Below are 8,638 nucleotides of genomic sequence, written 5' to 3'. Positions count from 1 at the left end.
CAGCAGGGCAGAGCCGGATGTCATGGGCATCCTCCCCGCAGGCCTTTGGGGAGCCCCCTAGAGGATTCACCCAGTCCCCCCCTGAGAGCGAGCAGAGTGGGCGATGCCAGAGGGACGGGTGGAACCACCGGGATGCCGGGGGAGGGGGGTACTCAGGCTCACACCGCAGGGGTAATCGCCCCACCACATCCCCTGTCTCTTCCCCCCACCCCCGCTATCGCTGTTGTCTGCGCCGCAACAAGCATCCGCTTCCCAGCCGCGCGCAGCCCCGCCTTCTCAGGAACGTAACTTCTGACAGGGAAGCTGCGCGCGGCGGGGAAGAGGCGGGGCTAAAGTATGGGCTGGGCAGGGCCGTGGCAGGGGGACTGGAGTAGGGGCGTGGCCAAGGGCTGGAGGCGGCGGGGCCGGCTCGGCGCCGCGCAGGGGGCGGGGCCTGGCAGAGGCATGTGGCGGGGCCGGCTCGGCGCCGCGCAGGGGGCGGGGCCTGGCAGAGGCATGTGGCGGGGCCGGCTCGGCGCCGCGCAGGGGGCGGGGCCTGGCAGAGGCATGTGGCGGGGCCGGCGCCGCGCAGGATTCTTCAATTCTAGTTCCACGTCCCCAGGCAGCTGCGCTGGAGTCGGAGCGGGGGCCGGGCACGCGGCTGCCTCTGGCCAGGTAAGTGCGTCCTGTGCCGCGGGAGAGGTGGGGAGCCCTATGCGGCTAGGCACCGAGCCGGGGGGGGCATACTCCTCCAGGGCCGGGTGCGCTGCTCCCGGGTCGGGGGAAGGGGGAGTTCTGCGCCCTGAGGCGGGGGCCGCTCCGTGTCTCCGCGCTGGGTGCCCCCTGCCCCAGCGGGCCGGAGCCAAGGCGGGCGCTGAGCGGCGGGTTTGGAGGGCGAGGCGTTTCGTGCCCCCTGGCTTAGCCCGCTCCATGTAGGAGCCGCCTGTCCCCGGCTCTGCGAGGGCGTGCCCGGGCTTTGCACCACTGCTCCCTGCTTTGGCACGGGGCGGAGTTCGCGCTGCGTGTGAAGCTACCTGTCGCCGGCGGCTGTGTCTTCTCCCCACGGCGCATTGCTTCAGATGCGTGTCCTGGCCAAGCAACGCCAGGCCACCAGCCTGGCCCTGGAGGGCAGTAGACAGGACCTAGTGCTGGGTAAAGGTGGTCCGGAGACCGAAGTTCTCTATCCCACAAGCACAGGTGCTGCAGGGGTAGTGTCTGAGCAGCTATCCCTGTACCTCCACAGGGACCGGGTCCAAGTGTGTGCCTGGGCACTGAACTAGAAATACAACGTCTAGGAGTAGGTGGGTAGTTCAGGGTCTAAGCTCACTGATTCCTTGGCCCTCTTTCTTGAGACTGAAGATTGTCACTTAATATGGGGGCTTACTCCTTGTCTACACTAGAATTTACATTGGTATAATTTATGTTGCTCAGGGGTGTGGCTTATTCACACCTACAGATATATTGAGCTAAGTGCCGCTGTAGACAGTACTATGTCGGCAGAAGAGCTGATACCATCTCTTGTGGGAGGTAGAATAATTAAGCTAAGGGGAGAGCTCTTTCCAGTCACCTTAGAGCAGGGGTTGGCAACCTTCGGCATGGTGGCCCAACAGAGTAACCTGCTTGTGGGCCGCAAGACATTTTGTTTATGTCTGCAAGTACACACCGGCCCCAGCCCCCGCAGCTCCCATTGGGCAGGAACAGCGAACCGTGGCCACTGGGAGCCGCGGTGGGCTGTGCGCAGGCACAGCCCATGTAAACAAAATGTCTCGCAGCCCGCCTTGATGGGCTGCGTGCTGAAGTTTGCCAACTCCTGGCTTAGAGCACATTCACCAGAAGTTCCACTGCTGCTGAGCCTTAGTGACTATGGACACTTGACAACTAGAAAATGGGCAAAGACCAGGCCCAAGAGCAGTGCCGGCGCTAGACATAATCAGACGGAGTAATTGCTTGGGGCCCACTATTTGCTTTTTTTAGTATGTGGTTTTGGTGTGTGTGTATATGTATATATATAATGTGTGTGTGAAAATATTCATGCTTAGGAACCCCAATGAGCTAGCACTTCCTCTACCTAAGAATAAATTTGTGTGAAATGGATAGTTAGTATAGCTTGCAAATTCTGTTAAGCTTGTCTTATGTCAGCATGTGAATCCTGTGAAAATGGTTTGCCCTTCAGTTTTTGATTAGGGCTTTGCTTACTATCCAAGCAGCGTGTATTGCCCAGTTCTGACAGTAGGATTCTGACCTTTATCCTTTGAGGATGGGGTGATTTTATTCAGCTGATTTTTAAAACAAAACTAATTTTAAACTGATTATTTGGTAGGTGGTGTGGTCAGAGGTCCATTAACCAACTCCAGTGTCTAGGCAATTAAACCACAAGGTGTAAGGGTCTCAGAACAATGTAAATGTTTCCTCCTACCAGTACCAGATTGTGAACTCTATAGTTAAGACTGCAACTTAAATTATTTTCTAACACTCTGCTTTCACTTACATAGAAGATTCACAGAAGCTTTCTTTTTAGAACGAAATTTTCGCTTTTTTTGGGTGGGGGGAGAAGATCTAAAGAAAATTCTTTCTTTTTTTTAGTTCCATTTTGAATGACTTGTAGACAGTGTTTCAATTTTTGTATTTCCTCAAATTGTCTGAACTTTAGAATTTTAGGCCCTATTTCTGCACAGACTTGAGCACGTGCTTAATTTTCTGAGTGAGTTTTCATGTTGAAACTAGTGGGACTACACATACTTATAAAGTTAAGCGGTGTTTAAAGCCCCAAATCTTTGTTGCTTTGGGGCTTTAAACTTCATGCAAAGCTAGTCCGTAATGAGGACCACCAGATGAGTAATGGATATCTTTTAAGCCAAATCCAGCCTACTGGGCTCCCAAGTCCTATCCTCCCAAATAAATGTGCCTGTCACCTGTAGTACACACTCTGACTACCTTCCCACTAGAAGAGTACCTGAAAACATAGCCAACAACAAGTGCCTTTAGCAGATCGCTTCTACCAGTGGCTTAACAAACTTTTATGTAAGAATCCCTGGCATGCAGACAAAAATATTGCAAAAAGCTTAATATCAAGTTCATGAAGGTCATGTCTGCACTACAGAGTTAAGTAGATTTAGTTTGTCAGCGATCATAAACTGCTGTAATTACATCGCTTGGGCATGTTCACACAACACTTCATGTGTTGGCAGACCATGTCCACAGTTGGTGCCCTAGCACCAACAGAGGGAGCAGTGCACCATGGGTAGCTATAAATTGCCACCTTCTCCTGCTAAGAATTCTGGGAATGGATCACAGTGCATCATGGAGGTGGGATCACTGCCCCCATGATGCAGTTTTCTCTGTCCCATAATTCCAAGGGCTTTTGACTGCATTTTTGCACTATTTTTCAACTGCCCCTGTAAACTTTGTGCTCGCCATTTCTGCCTGAAAGCATGGACCCTGCAGTGCTCGCCAGTCTTGTGAGAAGCGTTATGAACACAACGTGGCTAATCCTGCAGTATTTCATGAGCTGCAAATCTGAACAGGAATCCATGCTGCCTGCCCTGCTGTGTGCCATGGAAAGAAACAATTCAAGATTGATGTTGGTATTCATGGAGCAGCTACACACGGTGGACTGTTGATATTGGGCCCAGGAAACAAGCACCGAGTGGTGAGATAGGATTGAGATGCAGGTATGGGTGGACGAGCAGTGACCGCAGAACTTTTGGATGCATGAAGCCACCTTCTTTGAACTGTGTGCGGAGCTTGTCCCAACCCTGCAAAATGAGAGCTCCCCTAATGGTGGAAAAGTGAGTTGCGATTGCTGTGTGGAAGGTGGCAACTCCAGACTGCTACTGGTCAGTTATGAATCAGTTTGGAGTTGGAAAGTCCACTGTGCGAGTTGCGGTGATGCAAGTGTGCAGGGCCATTAATCCCTTCCTGTGATGAAGGACTGTGAGTCTGGGCAATGTGCAGGAAATAGTGGATGGCTTTGTGGCTATTGGATTCCCTAACTGCATCGGGGCGATAGATGGCACACACATCCCAATTTTAGTCCCAGACCATCTCGTGATGGAATATATAAACAGAAAGTGCTACTTTTCTGTGGTATTGCAGGCACTGGTCGATCACCGGGATCGTTTCACTGACCTCAACGCAGGGTGGTATGGGAAGGTGCATGGTGCATGCATCTTCAGGAACGCTGGCCTGTATAGAAAGCTGCATGCAGGGTCTTTCTTCCCAGACAAGAAGATTCCAATAGGGGATGTTGAAATGCCCATAGTGATCCTGGGAGCCCAGCCTACCCTTTACTTGAATGGCTCACAAAGCCCTACACCAGAAACCTTGACAGCAGCAAGGGGCATTTCAACAGGCTCAGCAGGTGCAGAATGATGGTAAAATGTGTATTTGGCAAATGAAAGGGCTGCTGGCGGTGCCTTTTTGGCAGATTAGACCACAGTGAGTAAAATATTCCCATGGTCGTAGCAACCTGCTGTGCTCTGCATAACATTTGTGAAGCCAAGGGAGAAAAGTTTCCCTGGGGTGGAGTGTTGAGGTGGATTGCCGGGCATCTGATTTTGAGTAGCCAGACACTAGGGCTATTGGAGTGGCTCAATGAGAGGCTATTTGGATCAGGGAGGCTTTGAAGCAGCATTTTGACAAGGAGCCCCAGTAATGTCTTTCTGTAATGAATTGAGGCATTGTTTACTTACCACCTTGAATGACCCCTGCAATGATTCCTGTTTTGAGCGTTAATTGTAGTCTGCAGATGTGCCAGTTGCCACTATGTCTGAATTTCTGTTGAAACCACCCTGTGTCGGTCACAAATCAAGAATCACTGTCTTGGTAAGATTCACTTTTTATTAAACCAGCAATACACAGATTAACATTTCTTACAAGGGACATGACAGTGAGCAGCACTCTGAAGTGAGGCTCTCACAGCTGCGTGTAAGTCCCGTGGTCATTATGGAAAATATCCCTAGGGGTGGAGAGCAAGGAGTACTGCAAAATGCTGTTAACGTGAGAGAAATGTGTGTGGAGAGTTTGGGGCAGGCAAGGAAGGCAGTTCTGTATGGGCTGCAGGGGAAGTCGAGCAAACATCTAGCGCAATCAGGGACCTCCAGCATCTCTGTTTGGTCCCCCATGAGCTTTATTATCTTCTACTGACCCTGACTCCTCTCCTGGCTATCTGTTTATAGTTTCTTGTTTCTTGTCTCTCTCCATGCTCTGTGCTTGCTATCGGCCTGATCTAATGTTTCAGAAATTACTGCAATCATGTCGTCCTTATTCCTCATTCACCTCCTTATCTGAGAGAGGTTCTCTGCTGGTGTATAGGAGCTGGCTCTCAAAGGCACATCTGCAGAAGCGCAAAAAAAAGTCAATATTGTGCGTGCATTTATAGTCTTGAATCATAAGTTACATACACATCTTTCTCACTTTCCCTTGGCAAGCATGCAGCACTGCCAGAGTACTACACATGGTGAATCCAGCCTGGCGGTGAGGGTGCCAGATGGGACAAAGGGTCTGTGTGGCTTCAGAGGGACAAAGGATCTGTATAAGAACCTGGGGACACCATTCTGAATACTGTCACCATTTTCCACAGGCAAGGACGATTGAAGCTGAAATCACACTACTGAGGGTAACCGAAGATGCAGTAGTGCATCTCATGCATGTGTGTGGCTTCAGACTGGGTCCCTATGCTGCTCACCTGTGTGGTGCCTTGGTTCCTCAAGAAGAAATTGCTGATTTTAACCCCAAAGTTTTCTACAGTGGGGGAACAAAGCAGCTTTGCCAAGGAGCCTTCGGCAGAGAATTGCAGAGTATCTGCAGGAAAGTTTCCTAGAGATCTCTATGGAGGATTTCCAGGAGATCTGTGTGTGCATTAACAAACTTTTCCGCAGGGTCCCTACTGCATAGCTGCACAGGAGGATGCAAACAGTATCCAGTGTTGTTAATTTTGTTCCCTTCTCCCATGTGCACCATGTAACAAAATAAAGGATACCTCTACCTCATGTATTTGTGCGCTGTCAAATTAAAATGAGTACTTACTGGAGCTCCCCTCTCCTGCTTCGGGCACTCCGGAGCTGGACTGGCGGGGCTAGCTAGACTGCTCCGGAGTCAAAAAGAGGTCCTGACTGACCACACCACCAGATGAGCCTGTCGTCTGTCCCACATCCTCCTCCAACTTGACCTCCTCATCTGCCACTTCATCCTCAGAGTTAACTCCTCTCGCTGCTGCATCCAGTCCCCCTGATGTATCCATAGGGCTCTTGGTGTTGGAGGTGGGGTTGCTACCAAGGATGGTCCTTTATCTTAGCATGGTTCTGCTGTGTGTCCCTTTTGTGTCCCTTCTCATCCATGCCACGAGCAACCTGCTAGTAGATGTCAAAGTTCCTATGGCTGGATTGGAGCTGCGACTGCGCAGCTTCCTCTCCCCACAGTTCCAGCAATTCCTGGGCTTTAAAGGGGGACGGGTACATGTCTGTGTACCTGGCTGCAGGGCAGCGGAGTAAAAACTGCTTACCAGACCGGTCATGATGAGCATTGTGGGACACCTCCTGGAGGCCATGTAGGGTGACATAAACAAGCACGGTGTCTACACTGACACTGAGTCACTCTAACTTTGTTGCAAAAAGCTGTATGCCACTTGTCAAGGTGGCTTTATTATGGCAGTGTAGCAGGAGAGTTAAATTGGCGAGAGGAGTATTATTATATCGACAACCTGAAAACTGCAGTGTAGACAAGGCCTAAGAGTTACTGGAAGGGTGTCTTGCATAATGTTAAGTTGGCTTTTTCTTCACCTACCTCTTTATCATTGCTTCTCTGAATTAAAGCTTTCAATGGGTTTAATTGGACCCTGTACATGCCAGGAAGAAAAAGCTACAGGACTCTGCTAGACACGTAGTAGAAGAGCAAAGCAATTTTCAAAGCTTTTACATATAACATCATGCAGCGAGATTTCTTTGCTGTGGATTTCACTCTGACAACTTCACTGAATCTCTTAACTCAGCATTTTTCAAAGTTCGGGTTGTGACCCAGTACGGGGTCATGGCACGTCAGCACTGGGTTGCTCTGGTCAGCACCACTGACCGGGACATTAAAAGTCCCGTCGGCAGTGCTGCCCAACTAAGGCAGGCTAGTGCCTACCTGTTCCAACACCACACTGCGCCCCGGAAGTGGCCAGTAGTGGGTCCTTCCAGGGCACAGCACGGTCCATGGTGCCAGGACAAGAGGGAAGCCTCTCTCTGCACCCTGGCTGTGCCGCTGACTGGGAGCTGCTGAAGGTAAATCCCAGCACCTGCCCCAGCCCTGAGCACCTTCAAACCTTGAACCCCTTCCTGCACCCCAAATCCCTCATCTCTGGCTTCAGCCCAGAGCCTGCACCCCCAGCCCAGAGCCCTGACCCTAGCCCAACACCCCAGTCCAGAGCTCCCTCCCACACGCTGAACCCCTCATCCCCCAGCTCAATTGGGTCGTGGACATCAATGATAGTCCCCAGAAAACAAGTTTGAAAACCACTGTGCTAGGGAATATCTTGCATGATTATGTCTCCAGGCACACAACAGAGACTGCTTCTTGTGTGAAATTTACTGTAGGTTCTAGTCTTTGATAGGTGCCTGTAGAAGACCGCATTTACTAAGTACATCATGCAAGTTAAAACAGGTCTGGGAAACAGGAAGTTCTGAGTTCTAATGATGGTTCTCTCAGTGACTTGCTGCGGGCCCTTGGACATTTTGGGGCTAATATTTAGCTGTTTCTTGAGAGTGTAATGAAGACTTGTTAAGGTCTGTAAAGCATTATGTGAGCACTAGCTCTTTAGTTGTCCTCGGATACTATTGCAGGGGCTGCCAGGAGCGTACCTGGGTTGGACAAGCTGAGGCTAAGCAGCATTACAGGGCAGAGTTATGGTTCTTTGTGGAGCCTTTTTTGTTTGTCTTCACTTTCAAATGTTAGTTTTCTTATACCTGCAGCCTACCTGACAATGTCATTCTGAGTTAATGGATATGTATTGTAAACCTTAATAATGTCTTGGGAAAATGTTGAAATAACAGAGTTCCCCTCCATCCTCTCCCCAGCTCACATAAGTCAAGATGACCTGTGCAGATCATCTTGGATTTCCCTTCAAATTCTCCCTGGTCTAAGAATAACCCTAATACATTTTAGGCAGAAAGACTCTTTTCCTGAAAACTTAATGGGGGTAGGAGTCACAATCAGGGGAAATGGATCTCAGCCTTACCTAGTGTCAATATTTTGGCTTCCTAAACTTTCCCTCACTCTTCTCTCCTTACTCAAATGTTATGTTTCTGCTAACTTCTTTTTGCCTGGCTTCCTTGTTCATTCATGCAATGTGCCATAGGCTCCATTCATGGAGATGTTGCACTCAACTATTGACCTTTATGATGTTGTCATCCATTACTGTGTACTTAGCCCTAGAAAGTTTGCTTTCCTCTAGTCATTCTTGGGTATAAACCAGAATCCAAATGAACAGAGAAACTTTGCTGCCTCCACAATAGTGTCCATACTATTGGAAGCATTGTTGGCTGTGCATCTAAAATCAGATTATCTTTGCCCCAGAAGATGGGGCCGACATATTGCTGATACTAGACTGATTTGTGGCAGTGTCATTGATACATTAATATTCTCCCTGCAATTTCAGTTGGACACTGTATTCTCTATTTCT

The 8,638-nt window shown here is 49.7% G+C and overlaps 1 protein-coding gene across 2 annotated transcripts in view; it reads left to right on the top strand.

The window, feature by feature from the left end:
* Window positions 1-536: 536 nt before the first annotated feature.
* The window catches only part of C4H11orf24 (chromosome 4 C11orf24 homolog), a 71,171-nt gene continuing 63,069 nt past the window's right edge, over window positions 537-8,638 (top strand). Inside the window, exon 1 of one of the 2 annotated variants that reach the window (XM_034770364.1) lies at window positions 537-654. The gene's annotated coding sequence lies outside the window, so the exon portion shown is untranslated. The remainder of the gene's footprint in view (window positions 655-8,638) is intronic. The other variant, XM_034770365.1, reaches the window with a different exon arrangement.

The sequence above is a fragment of the Trachemys scripta genome, chromosome 4, assembly GCF_013100865.1.
Source record: "Trachemys scripta elegans isolate TJP31775 chromosome 4, CAS_Tse_1.0, whole genome shotgun sequence".
In the NCBI taxonomy this organism is placed as follows: domain Eukaryota; kingdom Metazoa; phylum Chordata; order Testudines; family Emydidae; genus Trachemys; species Trachemys scripta.
This window is presented reverse-complemented; position numbering and strand designations above follow the sequence as displayed.